Here is a 22,649-nt window from a genome sequence, read left to right on the forward strand (position 1 = left end):
GGAGCAACTGAGAACACTGTTTTGTTTTTTAAATATCACTGAAGTTTCCTTTTCCATTTACTAGCCCACCCCCTTTTTACATGTGCCATGAGCTGAGAGCTTACCCGGGTTTCTCCTGCTGTGCCTCCGAACTGTAAAAAAGGGCATGGCCTTATCGCTGACTGTAGTAGATAGCAGTGCGATCACTCCAGGTAGAAGTGGGACCCTGAGGGGGGTTCTGTGGGGAAGATCTCACTGGTGGCTGCTTTCCTTCCTTTGGAGCTTTGATACGTTCCTTGGCTGATGGAAAAGGAGGGAGGGGGAGGCAGGGGAAGGCAGCTGTCCGGCAGCGACAAATTAGAATATTTCTGACCCACAGACGTAACCAAATGCCCATATTTCTTCATTTGGCATAATTAATACCTTGCATTTCCATTGACTTTGATAAAGTGGCCTTCCTTTTCCTACCTCACCCCTCCTTCCCTCTGTCAACTTTGAAAAGACTGCAAGAAATCTGTAGTTAAAATACTCTGCAGATGATGAAGGATAGCAAGTCTTTAAAAAGTTAACATCAAAAGTCTCAATTAGGTTGCTCCCTAGCAGGAAGCTCATAACCACATTAAAATGGAAAAGTTATTTCGGTTTTAGTGTACTGTATTTCAGCAGAAAGGGTTGCAGCCTGAGAGCACCCTGCAACACTTTGGTTTGGCTACCAAGTAAATCCACACATTGTGTTATCAATGTATAATTACAGGAAATACATGAAGAGTGTTAAACATTTCTTATCAAGTGTTGTTCAGAGGAATGAGAGTTGCATTTGGAGTTTAGAAAAGACCTGGGGTGGATTGTGATCGCGTTACAGGTCCACTTGTTGTGTTTAATTTAAAGCAGTTGTCCTTATTTCATTACCGTAGAGCCTACTGTTGTTTAATTTATTCTTTAAAAGACACAAACAGTGGCACAAAATGTGCCTGTGGGCTTACGCATTATTTGATTGATCAGTGATTATATCAGTGCCTTTTTTTCTTTCATTTTTGTCTCAGTATACACGTTCTGAATGAAAAGGTAGACAATGTCCTCATTTTAGCCAGTCTAACAGCAGTTGTGGAATCTGTCTGGAAAAGGAGATGTCAGCAGAGGGCAAGAGTGATTACTGAGTGAGCGTTGTCTGTTGCCCCTCCCCCGCCCCCGCCAACACACGTATCAGCCTCCCAGAATGCGGTTCATGGTGCTTGAACTCTTCTCTGGTTGGTTGAATTCATCCTCCTCAGCTGATACTTAACTAGTAGCTTTGCTGGAGAACTACCAGTTCTGCCTTTTCTGCCCTTTACCAACATAATTGCTAGACCAAGATGAACAGCAGTGATCTGCTGTGATGGACAGAATTAAATTATATTACTCTCTCAGAGGGAGAAAAGCACACATTTAATGCCATAACTAAATTTACTCCTTTTACTAAGAAATCCTAAATTTGTGTTCCATTGCCAGCATAATGTAGAACAGATACACATGTGTGGATCTGGTTGATAGAATGTAAAGTTTACACTGTATGTAACTGGTTTTACTACCCTAAATGTAGAGTGCACGTTCTGGTCCTGTACTATTTTTTTCCATAGGTAAAAACTGAAGAGCTGTTATTGTAAAGTATCCTGGGTAAGTCAAGCAGACAGTGATTGAAATGCCTGTGGAGCCCTGGATCTTATGGGAGTATGTATGGCTCCTCTAGGAGGGGGAAATTCATCAAGAGTCCGATTCACTGTAGGTGTAGGTAGGTAGGGAATCATTTCTCAGGAGAGGGAGAGCTCACAAATAGGATTACAGAAATTTTCTTGCCAGGCAGGTTTCTTTTTATTCCCAATAAATGTTATGTTTCAGGTGATTTTGCCTCCACAGAAGGACTTTTCTCACAGATACTAGAACAGGGACATACACACGCTGTCTTTTATTTGGTGACAGCCTGTTAGAAGTAGTGTTCCACACTACAGCCTGCTGTACAGCAACAAGACCAGGATGATCCCAGACATAAATCTTATTGGCATGGTTCACTGAGTTTTTTGGACTCTGCATTTATTTTAGCAGACTTCCCCGATAGCATTTTTGCAGTTTTCAGCTTTTTGTTGTTGGGAACACAAATAATAAGTAAACCAGCTCAGGGATATATTTCTCTTTCTGAAACTGACTCCATGTCACAGTGTCCTCCTTGGGGAGGAGCAAGGTCTCTTGCCAAGGCTGGAATCTGAGGAGCCACTCCTAATGGAATATGAGAAACAAGAGGGTATTGTTTACATTCTTAATGTTTCTGCCTTTTCTTAGTATTTGGGACATTCAAGGGAACCAATGAGATGTTAGAATTTTTTCCTTAAAAATTATATACATGCATACATACTTTCTTCGGATTTTGTATATAATTCCCTAAGTTTATTCATACTTTGGGAAAGATTAAGGCAATATTGTACTTAAATTCGTTTCACAAGTTTTGGGGCACCTCGTGTGTAACATGGTAGTAATGAGAATAGATTTACCAGAGCAGATGTTGCTTTTTTAGGTTTGAAGATACAGCTACAGCATGTTTTTCCAATGCAGAGCTGTCCAGAGTCTTAATTTAATTTAGATGAAGGTCCGTTCTGGAATGTAGGTTAAGAAGAGGTAATATTCCTTTTATCCAGGAGTCAAAGAACAAGCAAACAAAAAATATCAAATATCGGGGTGAGGTGGCACATGCCTGTAATCCCAGCGCTTGGGAGGCTCAGGTAGGAGGATCGTTGCAAGTTTGAGATCAGCCTGGGCTACAAAGTGAGCTCAAGGCCAGCCTGAACTGCATAGCGAGACTCTGTCTCGAAAAGAAAAAACAAACAAACAAACAAACAAACAAATAAGCCATACTGTTAGGCAGTCAAATCAGTCATAATGATATGACTTTTTTTGAGAGGATGAGGAAAGGGACCTCTATATTGGGAAATATATAAAACCCTTAGTAGAAGGCAATAAAAGTACCATGAACACATGTATATTGGGATTTTGAAACAGTGACATGATGTTGAAGTGAAATTCACTAAAGAAATATTAAATAATATTCAGTATAGGTTTGAATTAAGCACAATTCATAATTTTCTAGTTCTTTAAAGGTTAGTACCCACATGTGATAGATAAGATACCTCCTCATTAATAAAAATGTTCTAGGCTTGATGCAGTGGCATACACTTACAATGCCATCCACTGGGGAGGCTGAAGCAGGAAGATTGCAACTTCAAGGCCAGTGTGGGCAACATAGTGAGACGCTTTCAGAAAATGAAAATTAATAAGGAGCTGAACCATCTGTGATGCTCTGGGTTCAATCCCCAGTATCTTATTTTAAAAAAAAAATTTTTTTTTTTTCTGTTAACCTCCAAGCAGTTCTCTGCTAGTTAGAGTACTTTCCTGGCCTATTCTGGGGAAGTTGAGAACCAAACATCCCCACTACGGGCATTCAGATTGTGAGGTGATAATCCCTAGTTGGCTGTCCATGGTGGTGTCTATTGAAGATGCAAAATGCTGAGCTGCCATGCCTGGGAGAATACCTGCAATGACAGTGTCTACCTTTAGATTATCACTCCTCACCCTTTGCTTACCCAGTCGTTTCTTCACTTATCCGCTGTGTTTCAGAGTAAGCTCTGTCAGGATTGAGTATGCTTTGGGACACTTTCCTCCCAAAGAAAGGGAGCCTTGGGATCTGAATGAATCAGTGCAGGTCATCTAAACAACCAGATCTTCCCACCGAATAACTGAGTGCCCACCAGTGTTAAGCTCGGCCACACATACTTTCAGTAGAATCCTACAAGGTAAGGGTGTTTGATAATTTGGAAACACTACTATTTTAACATGCTGTAAGTTATAAGAACTCATTTAACATCACCTTGGGTAGTACTTGAAAGAGCTTGAAGAGTGAGGAATATTATATTTTATAATGAGGAAGCTGAGGCTTAGAGATGTCCAGTGATTTTAGCATGGTGACTAAGAGAGAGAGAGCTGGTCATCAAACTGAGGTTTATAAACCCAAATCCTGTTTCTCCACCATGGGATGCGTCCTAATTCTTAGGAAGGCAGTGATGACAGCTAAGTAGGTAACTGCTGCTTGAGCTTCTTGATGAACAAAGGAAATCAAGGATGGAAAAAAATTAAAAATTTAAGATCGACTGGGGATATAGTATAGTGTGAAAGCCCTGTGTTCATTCCCTAGTACCCCCTCCAAAAAGGACTCCCTTAGGGCTCAATTCTCTTTTGGGGGACTCTTTTTGAGCTTTACCTTAACAGAAGGTAAAGCTCAGAAAACTAACATGCAAACTTATAGATACACCAAGGTATTGCCAGATCTGGAGCTCAGATTTAGATGCTTTTGAGTCTCAGCCTGCTGCCTGCACTGTGACCTCTGCCTGACCGGTAAACACTTAGATCTTTGAGAGTTAAATGAAATTTCATGACAGTATTTTCACGCTTCTGACATGGGATCTGTAAGGTATCCGTGCAGCCTCCTGCTATGTGCTGGGCCTTAGGTCCCGGGTACCGTACTATAAAGACAGTCCCCTCCCGTAAGCCGTTTATAGTTTATAGTTGTATCTAGACTACGAGACAAACTTCAGCAAACACCAGAGAGGAGTCTTACATAATATGCCCTGAGAGCGCAGAGGTGGTGAGGAGCACCCCTGCTTGTGAGGGTTAGGGCTTCTTGAAGGAGAAATGTTTGGGCAGTGTGGAGAAGGACATTCCTTGCCAAGGGAAGTTGTGTGATTTACTTTCTGTGGATGCTTTCGTGATTGGTACTTAGTAGTACTAATCATTAGTACTTAGTAGTACTCCTTTACTCTTTCTAGTCTCCTCTCTGTCTTCCATGTCTATTTCTTACTATTGTAGACACTTGTACACTTTCCTTGCTGCTATAGCCTTTTAAATATTTGCTATAGCTGCATGTTGACTTTTCCTCCCCTTTGATATAGTATGGTGCTGCCTACCTCCTTATGATAGGAATAATTTTATTTCTCCACTGGGTTTTATCACTCTTTGGAAACAAAATTTATGCCAACTGACAAAATTCAATATTAGCTGATTTCATTTGCTAGGTCAGGCTTGGCTTTTCTTTTTTTTCCCCATCTGTCTTCCTCTGTCATTCGCTTTTGCATTTCACTAAGGCATGGCTTTTCTCTGCCCTTCCTCTTCTCTTACTCCCCCACGCTGGAAGATCTTTTCGATGGCTCCTTGACACCAACTTTCCATCTGTTTACACTGATCATATGGAGCTGTCCTGCTCCTGGAGCTTTTTCTGTTTCCCCCTTCTCCAGCCTTTTGTATTTGGCATTTAATTGCTGTGCTGCAGGGTGGGTTGCATTTATACAAAAAATTCAATCGAATGGAAGTTAATTTCTTCTTAACAGTGACTTTGAGTGTGTAGCGATTAGGTCTTAATTTTCTCACTCTTTTCAAATATTTATCTCTAATTTTCCCTCCTGCCAAAGTCCAAAATTCCAGTGTTTTTTTCTTCAGTAATTTAATTAGGCCACAAGTTTGAGGCTTAATGGTAGATCAAAAAAATGTATGATATGCTTGAGAGATCAAGACAGCAAATTGATTACTGTTGTAGCAGAGGTTGGCAAATGTGGGAGAGGGAGCAGGTACTGCCCTGTGCTGCAGGATCTGAGTCAGTGATCAAGGTCAGTCTCAGTTCATTAACTCGTGCGGGCTTATAGTCATTGCAAATATAGCTGCTTATGCCTTATAGTACAATTACAGTATAGTACAGTGTGGAATGGCTTATGTTCACTTCAGTCACGTCTGAGGGTCATGGAGGATGCTCGAGTTGTAGAGTAGCGTATACTGATTTCTGGCCATTGTCCGTAGTTACCTAATGGCCACAAGTGAAAAAAGTGACACCTCCCAAGATAAAGTGTGGACAAACACAGTGCTCTACACTGAGTTCCTAGCCTAATCACCCAAAATCATCTGTTTTGCAGGCAGTATACAGGTGTTCTCACATGAGCTCACACATGACTTAAAATTGGAATATAGTTCTTGATAATTATTAATACCACATCACAAAGTATTTTATCAACAATTCTAATACCTATTTTGTTCCTATGCTCAAACAGTACCATATGTTATTTTGCCTAGAAAGTGCTAAAAAGCCTACTTTTAAATGAGCATTAAAGCGTTTCACTTGGGTTGGGGATATAGCTCAGTGGCAGAGCACTTATCTAGCATGCGTGCTGTGGTGGGTTTGATCTACAGTACCACAAAAAAACCAAAAACCAGACTATTTTACATGAAACAAAACGCAGATTATTTTAAGGTTAAGAGTTTATTAAGAAATATAGCGAGACTCTTCCTTTCTATCTGTCACCAGCCATCAGGTGAGCCAGGATGGGTACGTACAGTATATCCAGGAGTTGGGGGGGAGGGAGCAGCCAGATGTGATGCACTTTCTTCTGAGAGTCTGCTGCTGGAGATCCCACCAGCACTCCATAGGGCTTACCTCCCCACCTGGCTGGATAGAGCATGTAGACTGGGATACAGGCCATGCACGCTTACGCCACGTACAGGGTCCGTGTGCACTGTGATGCCCACAAACACCCGGTTCCCAAGCATGCAGCTTACGGGAAGCCTGCCACCGCGGTGTTAACTGGCTGAAGTTCATTTGAAACCTTCAATCTATAGCTGAAGAGCTAGCTAGATGCCACTGTGCGGCTTAGAAAATCCTGAACTCTTACTGGCTTGGTGAAGATTCCACATACAGGTTCTTGGAGGTTATTATTGATCTATTCCATAAAGCCACCAGAAGTAATCCTGACACCCAGTGGACCACCAAACCAGCTCCCCGCACACACAGCAAAATCTCTGGGCTGACATCTGCATGAAGCTGCAAGAGTTAGGGCCTTGGAAAGGGCCACAGATTCTACCGCACTCTGGTGGTTCTCCCTGTGCAGCTTGCAGAAGGCACGGTGCTCTCCAGCTCTGCCCTTACCCCCGATATAAGTAATGTTTGTAAAATTCCTATCTCATAAGCAGTTTAGGACCGTTGAACAAAATATGGAATGAAGACAACATCTATGGTATCTTTACACAGAAAGATAACAGCCCTTTACCCAGCAGCATCACAACTTGGTTTGGGATTTTTTTGTATGTGGGTCACTTAACTGTGCTATGTGATGCAATTTATTTGCTTAGGAATTCTTTAGTGTGCTTTAGAAGGTCTTCATGCCAACCTACAGAAACACAAAATCTAAAAAAATTGATATGCTTTTTCATTTGTTAAACATGTGTTCTGTGAACTTTTTATTAATCTATGCACTTTTTATTAATGAATAAATTAAAAATGCTAGTAACAAAAAGTAAACATCTGTTAAAGTACACTCAAGTAGCAGGTGATGCTGGTGATAAGACAACACATTAGAGTTTTTTAACATATGTATTATGGATATTGGATCATCTTTATTTATCTCATTTAAAATAGATTTTTCAGCTGTGAGTAGACTCTGGGAGCGCACTCTGGGAGGCTGAGGCAGGAGGATTTTGAGATCAAATCCAGATGAAGCAATTTAAGGAGACCCTATCACAGCAAACGAGACAACAACAATAAAACCTATGGAAGTAGCTCAGTGAGAAGGCCCTGGATTAGATCCCCAATACTAGAGGTTGGGATGAGAGTCTTGGCTCCTTTCGATTTACATAAATTGATTTGAATTTTCTAAAAGTAAATTGATATTCATTAAGCATTAATTGGGTATTCCTTACATAGAGTTTTGCAGGACTCCAATAAATGTAGGCACTTCCCCTTCCCCTGAAACAAATAAACTGAGTACTTACATACTGTAATGATTTGCAAAGCAGTTAAGGACACGGATCCCTGAGACATGGGAAACAAAGCAAGCACTATAGTTGTCCCTGTTCTTAGTCAGTACATAGTTAGGAAGCAAAAATCCAAGTGGAATACAGCTGTCACCTGGAATGGACAAAATGAAGCTTGGAGTACCCCAGAGGAAGAGCAAGAGTGAGAGACAGAGAGAGGGAGAAAGAGAGAGAAAGACAGACAGACAGACAGACAGAGACAGAGACAGAGACAGAGACAGAGAGAAAGGCAGGCTCATAGTGTGCTTGAGAGATCTGCAAAACAAGTGAGCACTGATCAGCATGCGGGAGATTACCCAAGGCCCAGGGAAGCACCACTTCAGAAGACTAGAAGCAACATACGTTAGAGCTCACACAGGCTGAGTGTAATTTCTGTCGCTCCTTCAAGACCAAAAAATTCTCCTAATTTACCTTCAAGCAGATAGGAGCGTTTTGTCTCAACAATGGGGCACAATTTCTTTTGAATTCCTCCAGTTTTGCCTAACACTGCTTAAAAGAATCAAAGCATATCATAATTAAATTGCTTTTAACTAATGATAAAGAGAAAAATGTACGATTCTTACGGTATATGTGGTGTAATACTCACTAGAGGAATACTTGGATAAGTTACAGATATAAGCTATGAATACAACAGTAACTATTAAAATAACAGATATTCGTAATAAGTCCTTAAATGAGATAAAGTGGAATCCTAAAAATATTCATTTGATCAAAAAAAGGTATAGAAGTAAAAAGAAAATGGAAACAAAGTACATATAGACAACTAGAAAACAGAAAAAAAACAGCCATCTCAAAAATGATATTAAATGTAAGTGATCTAAAAACCAGTTTAAACTGAGTGAGGTGGTACATGCCTGTGGTAACTGCAGCTCGGGATATTGAACTGGGAGGGTCACTTGAGCCCAGAAATTCAAGTCCAGCCTGGGCAGCATAGTCATACCCTGTCTCAATCAGTCAGTCAATCAATCAGTCAGTCTCCAACTGACTGAAAGACAGGACTTGTCAAATTGTGTAAAAATAACCAACTATGTACTTCCTACAAGAAATCTACTTAAAAGATAGAAATAGGATAACACTATTTTTTAAAGAGCAATGATGGTTATATTTAAAGACAAAGTAAACTTTAAAACAAAGTATATTATCACATATACTTCATAATGATGAAAGGGTCAGTTAATGAAGATAACATATCAGTTCCAAATGTTTATGTCCCTGGTTACAGAACTTCAAAATATATGAAACAGTGTTGATAGAACGACACACAGATTTAGGTAAACACACAATTGTAGTTGGAGAGTTCAACATCCTTTTTTCAGTAATTGAGAGGATGGACAAGTATTATCAAATACAAAGATGTAACTGTGATAACGTGCCTATGCTAGTGGGCTTTTATGAAAAAGCAGCAATAATAAACTTCATTTCCAATAGAATAACCACCTCACCTTCATGGGCACACGAACCATTTGTACAACAATTCATATTCTGAGCCATAAAGCAAGCGCCAACATTTTTAAAGGATTTATATCATAATAAGTGTTCTCTAACAAAAATGGAATTAAAATAGAAATCAGTAACCACAAGATTATCTATGAAAATGTCCAAGTATTTGGAACCTAACACTTCTAAATAACTCAAGCATCAAAGGAGAATATTTAGGATTTTTTTGGAACTATATGCAAGGTAAGACAAAGCAGTCAGAATGTGTGGAGTGCACTAAAGCAGTACTTGAATTTTACAGCAATAAATGTCAATGTTAGAAAAGAAGAAAGGTCTCAATAATCTCCGCTCACATCTTAAAACTAGAATAAGAACTATTCTCGTCGATGTAGCTCTTTGTAGAACACGTGTTTACCCCATGGTGCCCACTGTTCAATATCCAGCACCTCATTAAAAAGGAAAATCTAGAATAAGCATCAAAACGGAAATCATTTGGAAAAAAATCAATGAAACTTTAGTTTCTTCCAGTACATAATCACTTTTTTAAAAGATAATTGGGCCTGTTGGTATAACTCAGTGGTAGAGTACCAAGTACCTAGTACGCACAAGGCCCTGAGTTCGATCCCTAGAACTGCAAAAAAGTGAGGCGGGAGAGGGAGGGAGGGAGAGAGAGAGAGAGAGAGAGAAGAAGACAAGGGAGGAAGAGGAAGAAAAAGAAGAGAGAGAGGAGAGAAAACATCTGATTTCATAAAAATCAGAAATGTCAGCCAGGCATGGTGGCATGTCTGTAATTCCAGCACTCGGGAGGCTGAGGCAAGAATATTGTTGCGAGTTCGAGAGCAGCCTGGGCTACAAAGTGAGTTCAAGGCCAGCCTGAACTGCATAGTAACCCTGTCTCAAAAAGACAAAAAAAAAGTCAATTCTAATGATTCAGCATTATTGTTGAAATGTCACATATCTTTATGATGAAAGCATTTTTTTAATTGGTGAGGAAATTTGACATTTATTAGCCGTTTTGAAATTGCTAAGTAGTAGCTTGGTGCTCATTGTTAATTGGTTCTGGGAAGTGCGGGAAGTGTCAAAAACTGACAAGTACCGAACAGATCATTTTGCCTGCAAAGGCAGCAGGTCACGAGGCAGTCAACACCAAGGTCTAGCTCATGCATCAAGTACCAAAAAACAAGTACTGGGACAAAATTTTTGCCTCAAAATGTGTTGCGTACCAAACATGACTAGTTTCAAAGCAGTAGAGTACCAGAGCAGGGCTGTACATTATAAACTAGTCACCGTGCCGTGTCTGTGTCCGATCGGACCTAGTGTACGTCGTCTGATTGCAGACAAAATTCTGTTTCCTTTCACCTACATCTTCTCCTTCCGCCATCCCCATCAACCTACGATAACCACCAGTCCACTCCTCTGTTCTCTGTGAGCATGGTAGTTTTAGATTCCATGTGTTAGATCGTGTATTGTTTATACTTCTGTGCCTGGCTTACTTCACTTAGGGTAATGTCCTCCGTGTTCATCCATGGTGTTGCAGATGACTAGACTGAATGAATATATGTGTGTGTGTACAACACATACACGTATACACACACATGCATACGTATATACACATGTCTATACACATATATACATATACACACATATGTACACACATATACATATATATCTTCATCTATATTCAAATATACAGAGAGAGAGAGAGAGAGAGAGATGGATTCCTTAACAGTCATTCACAATTACTATTGCAAGTGGTACTGCAGTGAATATGAGTGTACAGATATCTCTTCAACATACTAATTTCAAGTCTTTTAGATTTTTATTTAGCAGCAGGATTGCTGATGTCCGCATGTTTAAAATAATACTATGACCCAAGTATGATTTCACAAGTTACAGAAGATTCTGTATTTTTTACAGCCCTCAAAAGGGGGGGAAATAAACTGAACAAAACTATTGACAAAGAGAATGTTAGATGTTTTTCTTTTATTTTTGGCCATTGACACATATTTTGGTTTTATTTCATGATAGCAAAAGTTAAAAACAAATCCAGTCCTTGAAAAGCCACATTACCTTTCCTGTGTTGGTAGTGATTTGTTTTCTTTATGATAGGCTGAAAATAGCACAATAAATTTGATGATACTTTTCAGTCTTTTACTTTAAAAATAGACAAGTTATTCAAACAGATTTCACTTAAGAAGTATATGTGGCAAAAAAAAAAAACACATGCAAAAATGTACAATAGTGTTAATCTTAAGGGAATTGCAGATTAAAACCACAATGAGATATCACTACACATTTATTAGATTCTCTAAAATTAAAGGTACTAGGTGGGCATGGTGGTGCGTGCCTGTAATTGGGAGGCTGAGGCAGGAGGATTACTGTGACTTTGATGCCAGCCTGGGCTACAAAGTGAGTTTAAGGCCAATATGCAGTACATAGTGAGACCCAGTCTCAAAGAAAAACAAAAACAGAAAAAAAATTAAAGATACTGACTGTAACAGCTCTTATCAAGGAAATTTAGCAACCAGAACTCTCATACAGTGTTGTTGAAATATTGAACTGTATGTTTTGAAATACAGTTTGACAGATTTTTAAAAAACTTTTTGTGTTTTATTTTTGTTTTTTGTTTTTTGGTGCTGGGGGTTGAACCCAGCACTTCACACATGCCAATAAGCACATGCTGTACCTCTAAGCTATCCTCACAGCCTCAGCAGTTTCTTAGAGCATTAAACATTCACCTATCATATGACCCAGCCATTATATTCTTAAATATTTAACCAAGAGAAACAAAAGCATTTGTTCATACAAGGAATTATATGGAAGTGTGATGTCACCTATATTTGTAGTAGCCACGAACTGGAAGCAATCCATCAGCAGGTAAATGATTAAATGGAATATTATGCATTTAATAAATGAAACAAATAAAAAGAAATGAATTGTTTTTGTTTTTTGTTATACTAATGCTTGATCCCAGTGCCTTGCCTATGCCTGGTAAACACTTCACCACTGAGCTGTATCCCCAGCCTGGGAATGAATTTTTGCTAAGTACAATAATATGGATGGGTCACAAATAATTAAGGAGATAAGTCAATATATAAAATTCAGTTGCTCTGGAAGGTGCTAACTAATCTATGGTAATAGAAAAGAATGAGTAGTTTCCTGGATATAGAAGCATTGTAGAGAGCTAAAATGAATAACCAAGTGGCCTAATGGATATCTTTGGCTGTGATGTTAGGGCAAAACTTGTAAATTGTACACTTTCAATATATAGTTTCTTGCTTGTGACCTAAAGTATTAAATTCTCAAGGCTGGTGGTTTTTGCTTTTATTCTAAATTCTGTTCACCATTGTTGTTTTGAGATGTTTGGTTGCTGTATCAGTGAATCCAGTAGATCTTTCCCCTAGAAGTTAGTGACTAGCTATTGTATCTGACTTGCTTCTAAAACCAGCTCTTTTTAATGAGAGAACTAAAGCCATAGAATTTCAATTATGGACTAAATAAATGTATTGCAAATACATAAAAACATGTATTGCAGCTGCTAATCTTTTGTGCATTCTGTCATAAAATGAACTTTGTTTTTGAATGTGTGGGTTGATGTTTTATTTCGTACTCTTCAAATACAGACTGAAATCCAACTTTTACCTTTCCTAATTCGCAGCTTCTGATTTGGTGAGCTATGCGTACCTAATCTGCTATTTTATTCCATGGAAGTTTTGCTTGGATGTTACATTTCGAAATCTGTATTGCAAAATCTTTTATCCTTTTATTGGTTTAGTACTTTAAGCCTGAGACATAAAAAGGAAGACTATCAGTGAAAATCAATTGAAATGTAGTTAGACAGAGATCTGATGTACACGGCAGAGGGCTTAGTTGCAGCACAGTATAATCAATTAGGGCCTGCAGCTGCATACAGAGTTTCACCCAGCCAATCACTTTTCACACATTTCCTCCATTAGCTCGACTGGGGTTCTTTTCTTTTTTTTTTAATGTGAATTATGACGAATGAGATTGTTGTTATGAATGCAGAGATGGATCATTATCCTACAGAAACCCAACCCTGCTGGTGGTTAGTGATTAGCAGTATCTGCTGCTGCTATCAATAAACTACAGATTAATCTGTCTCAAGCTGTGATTGGGAAGCTGTAGTCATTGTTATCTAATTTGTTGTTATCTAATTCGGTTAACAATGTTACAATACAAGTTTATTACAATACAAAATTGTTTTTGTTCATTTGGGTAATTTACATAATTTCTAAAATTAGTTGTGAGATAGAGGAATATAATTTGTCAAAGGTAGGACGTTTTTCATGGCTTAAAATCTAATGTCTCTCTGAAATTAGTATCACTAGTTTTAGCAACTTGGGTGTAGTTCTTCGGCACATGCCTGTAATCCCAGCACTCAGGAGGCTGAGGCAGGAGGATCATTGTGAGTTGGAGACCAGCCTGGGCTATGAAATGAACTCAAGCCCAGTCTGAACTGCGTAGCAAGACCCTGTCTCAAAAAGACAAGAAAACAAACGAAGAAACAAACAAAGTTGTCTAAAAAAGTACAGCTGATGCTTTTGTTTATTTGTTTTAGTACCAGGAATTGAACCCAGGGCCTTGCACTTGCCAGGCAATTGCTGTACCGCTGAGCTACCTCCCCGGCCCAAAGGACAGCTCATGAATAAAGCTTAGCTCCTGTCTAAGAACAGGTTGAAACTTTAAGCAATAATAAGCATCAGTTTATTGCAGAAGTCCTACGGTTGTTATAGTCTTTGAAATGATGTGATTGTTTTTCTGAGCTCTGTGCATTCAAGAGACGGGAGTTAATTGGATTTTGTCTAATGCACTTCATGACTTAGATGCTGTTACTAGGTAAATTGAACCTGTCAGTCAAACCTTAGCATATTTTATTTTTTACAAAATCAATCTTTCCAAAACTTCTACCCAGGAAGCTCAGTTGAAAATGTCCAGCTAGACAGAGTTACTGACTTTTAATTGAACTGGTTTTTCTTTGCCTTTCAAATTTATTTTGTTGTTTCTATATCTGACACCTGTTGTCACAGAAAATGGCTCTGTCCCCTTCAATCTAGAGTATATTGCCTGTAGTGCTCCACCCTCATAGATGTCAGTACATAGGTAGAAAATTTTCATTTTCTCCAGGTGTGGAGAGTTTGAATTCTATGTGGAAAGGCGGGAATTGTTGCATGTCAGCGCCAAACACCAGTAAAGATCCCCGGGAAAGACACTGTTCTTAAAATGAAAGCAGGGCACCCTCTGCGGCCCATTGATGAAAAGACCTGTGTTCTCAGGCCGTCAGATTGCGGGAGGAGTATTCAGTGCTAAAAGAGTTAATAAACGCCAAGGGCTGTGCTCATCTTGTAGTTTTAGTGAGGCTTAGTCTGTAAGCTTGATTACCTCCTAACCCTCTGTCTCTTGTCTCTCCCTTCAAGCACCGTAGGGCTTTATGGTGGTATTAGTGGCATTTTGCCCGTGGTTGGCTTTAGGGAAATTATTTTACAAGAAAGAAGAGCAGAAAGATTCGATCTGTCTGCTGTGTGTGGTCATTAACACACTAATAACCTTATGGACTCCACAGGGCAGGAGGGGATGTCTGTCCGTACTAGAAAACTGAAGGTAAAATGTCACTTGTGTTTTTTGTTGGTTTGGTTTTTGGCACCTGCTTTGTTTCCAGCCTGTTGGCGTCGTCATCCGGAAGGACTCACGTTAGAAACCTTAATTAAACCTCCATTGTATGTCATGGAGAGCTCTTTGTAGTCTCTCTGATATTTCATAAAAGTACATCCTCAAACAGTAGCTATGTAGGTTTGTGGGTTTTTTTTTTAAAGACACATACACAGATTTGCTGTGTAATTAATTCTCGGCACTGAGATATTCGAGAGTCTGAGACCAGATTGAGCGCTGTTTTGCCAAACATCATTAAGTCATTAGTGTAGAGGACTTGTGAAACACCGATTAAAAGCTCAGAGAAGCCCTTGTACATTTTCATATTAATCCCAAGAGCTTTCTAATATTCGCCTTTCTCTTTCTAATGAGGAGTCTGAGAATATGGTGCATTATTTCATTTTTTAAAATCTTGGAAGGTAAATAAAGACAGAAAATGATTATAGCTATGGAGAAGAGATTAAACCATCCAGCCACGAAACTGCAATAAACAAGTAAATATTGAGCCAATCTATTTTAAATTGGGAGCATTAGGTAGAAATAATGTGGCTTAAATTTTGACTTGGCATAGTCGGAGGATGTGAGAGAAGCAGTGCGAGTTGCCCTGGGGTCCTTCGGAGTTGATGGTCAGGTCAGCTGAAGAACAGCGCTGCCCTAGAAGCTTGAGGAAACAGTCGAGGGCTTGATGGGATGGCGGAAGCTTCCTACCTTGATCAGAGCGTGCGGGTCCCTGCTGTGGCCGTACCGTGAGACGGAAGTCTGCAGCAGACCTCACAGGTAGCACGTGGCATTTTCGGCAGTCGGCTTTGTGCTTTGTGCGGAGGGAGAATAAAGTTATCCTAGCCCTGTAGCCTTTGAAATGATATGAAAATAAGATGATCATGTAGAGCCAGCCAGAGGATAGAATTTAAGCTCCATGAGGACAGGATCTTACCTTTATCGTTGAATCCCTAGCTGTTGGAGTAATCCTCAGCAAATAAGGACAAATTTGATAAGATTTTTAGTTCATTAATGGCAGTTCATATGACCATCAAGGGATAAGAGACGGTTAGGTCCTGCCTAAGTCCATGCTTATACATACGGTAAGGCCTGAAACTCACAAGCCCATCTGTAGCAGCCAGAGAGAGTGAGAGAGAGAGAGAGAGAGAGAGAGAGACGGAATTGCCATGACATAATTATGAAATTTTAAATATATGTATGTTCTTTCAAACAAACTTTTAGAAACGAAGTTGTCTATATTCCCTAGAACAAAAATTTTGTTATTGCCTATACATCCCCCCCAAAATCTGTTGTTGGTGTTTTTTTTTGTTTTGTTTTGTTTTGTTTTTGCACATTTGCCAATCTTAGGCAAAAAGTTTTTATTGTTGTTTGCCTGAATCCCCCTTTTAATATGGGGTCTTGCTACGCTGAACGAGCTTGTCTTGAACTCCTGATCCAACAGCAACCTCCTGCTTCAGCCTCCCGCCAGCTGAGACTACAGCTGCACGCTGCTACCCCTGGGTCACATGTGTTGTTCATTTTTTCTTTGGCAGATTGTCTCTTTCTTATTAGTTAGGGTTATCAGTACCCAGAATATAAGAACATTACCGTGTATGTTGCAGGTATCTTCTGAGTTTGGCTCTTGACAGAGGACTCAGTGTAGTGTCCTTTGTTATGTTAAAAATGTTAAACTTTTTAGTGTTTTCATTAGCCATTTCTCTTCCAGAAAGCCACCCTGTCTTGAATATATTGAAATTCACCTTCATTTCATTCTCCCAGCTGTTAGTGAACATGAAGAACAGATTGGGAAAGTATTTTCTGGCATAATTCTGCTTCTGTCACTCTGCTCATCTACAGAGAGATATCTTTAGAGATAAGAATCCTCTCGAGAGTCAAAGTGAATGCGAGCTCTGCATTGTCTGAATTGCATAAGATGAAACAGAAGTTAGAAACTTTGTAGTTGCTTAGTATTCATTCATAACGTGAAAAGTCCCTAATCTTGCTTTGTTTTTGAGATTTGAAATGTTCTCCCTTAATGCCCATTTTAAGTTTTTAAAGCATCTTAAACTGTATCAGTAAACTTAATTAAAGAAAACAATATTTCTGAGAGATGTGTAAGTACGCAGGCTATAGCTATACTTCTAGCTTGTTTATTGGGGGAGGGATGGATGATGAGTTTGTGAGAGCCCCCCTTGTAACTTTCTGTTTGAAACATTGTAAGCATATAGAAATAATAGCATCATAACCTCCATTGCTCATCATACATCCTCAACATATCAGTATGTTACCATGCTTATTTCATCCCTATCTCCCTAACCTTGCTCCTTGTTGATGTTTTAACCGCTTTATTTAGGTACAAGAATGTATACACCATACAATCGACTGATTTTAAGTGTATGATGAAACAGCTTTAAAGTAAATTTATAAAGTTGTGGGACAGACACAGCAGAGTTTCGGAACATTTCTATTGCCCTGCACCCTTTAGCCCTCTGCCCCCAACAGTGAGTCCCTGCTGTGGCCCCTCAGCCTGGCCAATCAGCGAGCTGATTTTGTCCCCATCTTTGTCATTCTGGATAGTTTCCAAATATTTTATATACATGGCATCATACATACGACATTTTATTAATGGAAGGACCCTCCTTCAAGGTCCTCCTGCTCTTACTCCCAGGTGCTGAGTACCATTTTCCCCATCTTTAGTGTCTGTTTACAGAACACCATAAATACGTTCCTCGGGGGGAGTTGGTAGCCATCCACAGACGGGGACAGATGCTGTGGAGGTGGGGAAGGGGACCTGAGGATGGAGAGACGAGAGGGGAAGAGGAGTCAAGATGATTGAGAAAGCTGAAAATCAGTTTTGAAAAATTGCCATTATAGTTTTCCAAGAATTCCCCTTTCATTTAAAAATATATAGTTTCTTGCTTTTATGGAAAAATACTACTTTCAAACTTGCTGTTCAGTGTCAGTTGCCAGGCTGTCTACCACCAGAAAATTCGTTATCAAGAGCTTATTAGAATAAAGGCTTAAGTCTGGTCGTAAGTATGTTTTTAGGCAAATGTGTTTTCAACTCTTCGTTGTTTCCTGAGTTTGATTCCTGGTACCTAAAAAAGAAAATAGAAAAAATAAAAGACTAAAAAAATGCCCCTTAAAAGAAAAAAGCCTGCCCGTTCTTTCAAATTACTCCTATATTATCCCTGTAGTTCATTTTATTTAATGATTTTGATGTATATAATTTTAAATTAAATATAGTTTTAATTTATATTATGCTTCAAGGTAAATAGTATACAGTGGACACATGAATATGTTTGTTACATTTTCTACGTCACTTTTGCTAAGCTGTTTAAAATGGCCCAATAGCAATTGGGCATGGTGGTACATGCCTGTAATCCTAGCACTCAGGAGGCTGAGGCAGGAGGATTGCCATGAGTTTGAGGCCAGCCTGGGCTACATAGTGAGTTCAAGGCCAGCTTGAACTACATAGTTCAGTAGCTTAGCACTGATTGCTTTCTAGTGTTCCTGAGTGGGAGAAAGCTGGGATGTACTTTATGAAGAAACTACTGTGTTAATAAAAGCTTTATGTAGACAAGCATTATAGCGTTCTTGGCTGTCTATTTATTTATTGTTTTTTTTGAGATGGAATCTTACTATGTAGTTCACGCTGACCTTGAACTCACTGTGTAGCCCAGGCTGGCCTCCAGTTAGTGGTGATCCTCCTGCCTCGGCCTCCCGAGTGCTGGGGTTATAGGCGTGCACCCCCATGCCAGGCTCTCTTGGCTAGTAATTTAACGTTAATAAAGCAACAAAAAATTTAACCACACTGTGCTTGGGAAAATGTTAGGGCAATGTATGGTATTCAATAAATGTAAAAAATAAAAAAGCAGTTACATTTATGGATTAATGAAATAACTGATTCGTGAACAGTGTCGTGGGCAGTACTGTAGAGAAGCTGAAAGACAAAGACATTTGTAATCATGTTCCTAGGATCAGGAAGATGCTGAACTCTTCTCAGCTAGCGCTCAGTGGCTTGAACCTTTCCAGAGCCAATATGGCGTGGAAAATGTTAAGTTGAAGGCACGGTGCTTCTGCAGATGCGGAAGAATTTTTAAAATAGCAGTTCAGGAAGCTTTCTGCAGTGGTGGTGCTGTAGCCATTAAGGCTTATGAGAGGCACGATTCTCGCTGACTGAGAATCCCAGTGAAGGGTTAGAAGGGAAATGTTAATGGAAGACCAGGTCCTCAGTGCTGCTGGCTGGCTTGTGCTCAGTGCTGGGGAGGCCCTGGAGCGGATCTGTGTGATGGGGATGCCACTTCAGTTGATAGAAGTGTTGCGGCCAGAGTGTGGAATGGCTCCAACCCGGTTTTCCCATGAAAAGTTCGGGATTTACAATGACTTTGCATAACGGTAACGAGAATGAACTGTTTTCAACGGAGGAATTTTGTGCAAAATAGGGGAAGAAGTCATATCTCAGTCATGAGAAACAACTCGATTATAAAGTGAGCTTTACAGATGATTTAAAAATTAAAAAGTAATAAAATTAGGAGGTATGATAGTCATTGTGAAACGAAAGGAAACTGCTCAAAAGTAGGGAGCAACTGGGATGAGGGAAAAGAGCAAAGAAAGAAGGGGAAATTATGTATGTGTGTATACACAGGATAGCTAGCGTAGTTGTACCACTGACTTCTACCGCTTTACTGAAAGGAACAGTTAATGATTACTTATTTGATCAATCTTATATGTGTATATTTGTTTTCCTGAGTAACCACTTTGCAGAAATCAATATGTAATACAACAACTGTTGTTAATTTCCTACCACCTTATCCGAATTTCAGTATTGCTTGTATTGTTTTTGTGATATTTTATAAATGAATGTCTGTTTGTTAAAAATAAATTAAAAAGTGCATGAAGTGATGCTTGGTCATTAGTCATTAGGGAAATGAAGCGAGGTACCACTAGTCTGGCCAAAATGAAAAGCTGACAATATCAAGAGTTAGCGAGGTCACAGAGAACCTAGGAAACTCTTACACAGTTAGGAATGCAAAGTGATATATTCTCTTTTTAAAACACTTGGGTAGTTTTTAATACATTTAGCATATAATCCAATAATTCCACTTTTAGATATTTACCCAGGAGAAACAACACTCTGTATTTACACAAAGCTTCTATATGAATGTTCATTGTAGCCTCATTTGTAATAGTCCCCCAAAAAACCCAAAAAAACAAAACTGAAAACTGAATGACTGAATGTTCATCAGTTGAGGAGATATGCAAACTGTATTATATCCTTACTTAGCAGTAAAAGGGAATGAACTGCTGAGATACACCACAATGTGGATTAATTTCAGAAGCATTACACTAAGTAAGAAAAGACATAAAAGACTGTAAAGTGTGTGATTTCATTCATATGGAATTCTAGAAGCAGCAGTTTTAGAGAGGTACAGTATTAATCTGTGCTTTCCTGAAGCCAGAATTTGAGAAAGATCAACTTCAGAGGGGCCTAAGAGAATGTTTTGGAGTGATAGAAATATTCTATGTCATGTGGGGACAATTGCATACCATATGCATTAAAAAGTCATCAAACTCAGCACTTAAAATGAGTGGGCTGGGCTGGGGATATAGCTCAGCGGCAAAAGCACTTGCCTGGCAATTGCAGGGTCATGAGTTCAATTCCCAGTACCAAAAAATAAATAAATAAATAAAAATAAAATGGGTCGGCCAAGGCCACTATGAAGCTAAATAAAACAACAATGACAAAAACTGCAGGCCCACCTATAAACTTGTGCCTACTTTTCCAACTTAAAAATAATACCAGTTTAATTTTCATTGCATCCATGAGCCTTTACTTCAGCAAAAGATATGGGTTATCTCCATATAAGGCAGTAATAATTAAAAATTTTCTTCCTTTGCATTGCTAATGGGCTAATGGTTTAAATACTTGTCCATATTCCACTGTGTTCTTCTCATCCATGACCATGCTGTGACCTCTCAAAACAAAAGTTAGAGATCGGAAGTAACTAACTGACAATTACAGTGGTTGATGCACTCTGGTTTAAATAGAAGTGTCCTCGGTTAAAATATGGTTCATTCATCGGTCAAACTGTCCTTATTTCCTTTAATTGAATTAAGATAGACAAATGAGAGATGTGTGCAAGGCAGAAAAAAAATCCTTTCACAAATCACTCCTATCCTCCCTCCGAGTGTAAAACGAATCAATTAAAAGCATGTCAGAGCATCATTTACTCTTGAGCAACTTCAGCTAGCAAACAGTTTGTAAAAATAGAATTTTTGAGTCAACAGTTGGTAAGCTTTTACAGTTTAAAGATATGTTAATGTTATTGCTAAGAATGGTGGGTTATTTTATTTTATATGCTTTTGTTTGGCTACACCTTACAATTTTATCCTTAAAATTCTTCATTTTTTCAGCACATCTTCAGGTTGGAGATACCAAATAATAAGAAAATACACAGTTCGAAATTATTTCTGCACAGTTCGGTTTCATTTTGTCATTTACTGAGTTGTATTTCCTGGGGACAGGTGTGAGAATAGGGTGGAAGGGAAGATACAATTTTTCCTTCTTGACCTAATACCCAGGGGCTTTAAAAATCACAGTGCCCTTCCTCTTGCGAGTGTATTTAATTAGTGCTTAATGTACTGTAGCTTATTTGTGGATTCATGTACATTCTGTAAAATAATTTTTCACCTGGCTGTTAAAGTTTTTTAGTTAAAAATTAGTTATCTGTCCCTATCCTATGACTTACCTCTTTCCACTAGTACACACATGCAGATTTGTATTGCTTCACTCAGAGTGTATTTTCTGTTCATAATTCATATCTTTTCACACTTGAGTATTTCTTGTCAGCTTTTCTCAGCTTACGGTTTTATTCATGCTCATAATTTGTCTTGTGTGCTTATTTAGCTATTTTTCAAAAAATATTTTATGCAGTATACATTTGGGTGGGGAGAAAATGAAGCAGCCCTGTTTATTTAAGACGGTGTTCTTTTTTTTTTGGTACCGGGAATTGATCTCAGGACCTTGCACTTGCCAGGCAGGCGCTTGTGCCGCTGAGCTATATCCCTGGCCCACCTTGTTCATTTAAACTTTCAAAAATATTGAAGTACTTTTGATACCTACATTTTGATTTTTATAGAATCATCTTGCCCGCACAAACCAACTCTTTAAGATTTTAGCTGTTATGAGGGACATCAGGATAGACCCTTCACCAACAGATCTTAAGAACTCACTCAAAATACTCCATCAGCCATGTAGCATTTCCTGGCTCTGCACTTTGTGTCTCTGACATGTGTTCTGTGCTAGGTTTCTGATCTATGACAGTCTCTTATCACTTCTCCTTTCATGTGGACCAAGCTAATAAAAGGGAGCGCTGATGTGAGTTACTGATCACCCACATAGTTGTCCTTGTTTTTCTCCTAGTTTTATATCATCTACTTTAAATATTTTCCTCCTTAAATAACTAGAGTTGAAAAAAGTGACTTCCCCCATAATAAATTAATAGAATTTCAAAAACTAGGACAGGAAACTACAATTATTGGCAAACATGTTTAGGATTATTTATTGATAATTCTGCTCATTGGCAGTATAAAGTGTGTGTCACTTGCCATTAGCTGTAACAATTTCAGCACATTATGTTGTCTTTTTATTTACACTGGTGGAAGCATGTTTCTGAGCAGGGCCACTGGCTGTGGGTCAGGAGGTCAGGCTT

At 39.0% G+C, this 22,649-nt stretch overlaps 1 protein-coding gene across 1 annotated transcript in view; it reads left to right on the top strand.

The window, feature by feature from the left end:
• The window catches only part of Bcas3 (breast carcinoma amplified sequence 3), a gene marked incomplete in the record, with an annotated part of 520,369 nt that overhangs the window by 329,725 nt on the left and 167,995 nt on the right, over nt 1–22,649 (top strand).

This window comes from Chinchilla lanigera, unplaced genomic scaffold, assembly GCF_000276665.1.
Source record: "Chinchilla lanigera isolate Chin_1 unplaced genomic scaffold, ChiLan1.0 scaffold00050, whole genome shotgun sequence".
Lineage (NCBI taxonomy): Eukaryota > Metazoa > Chordata > Mammalia > Rodentia > Chinchillidae > Chinchilla > Chinchilla lanigera.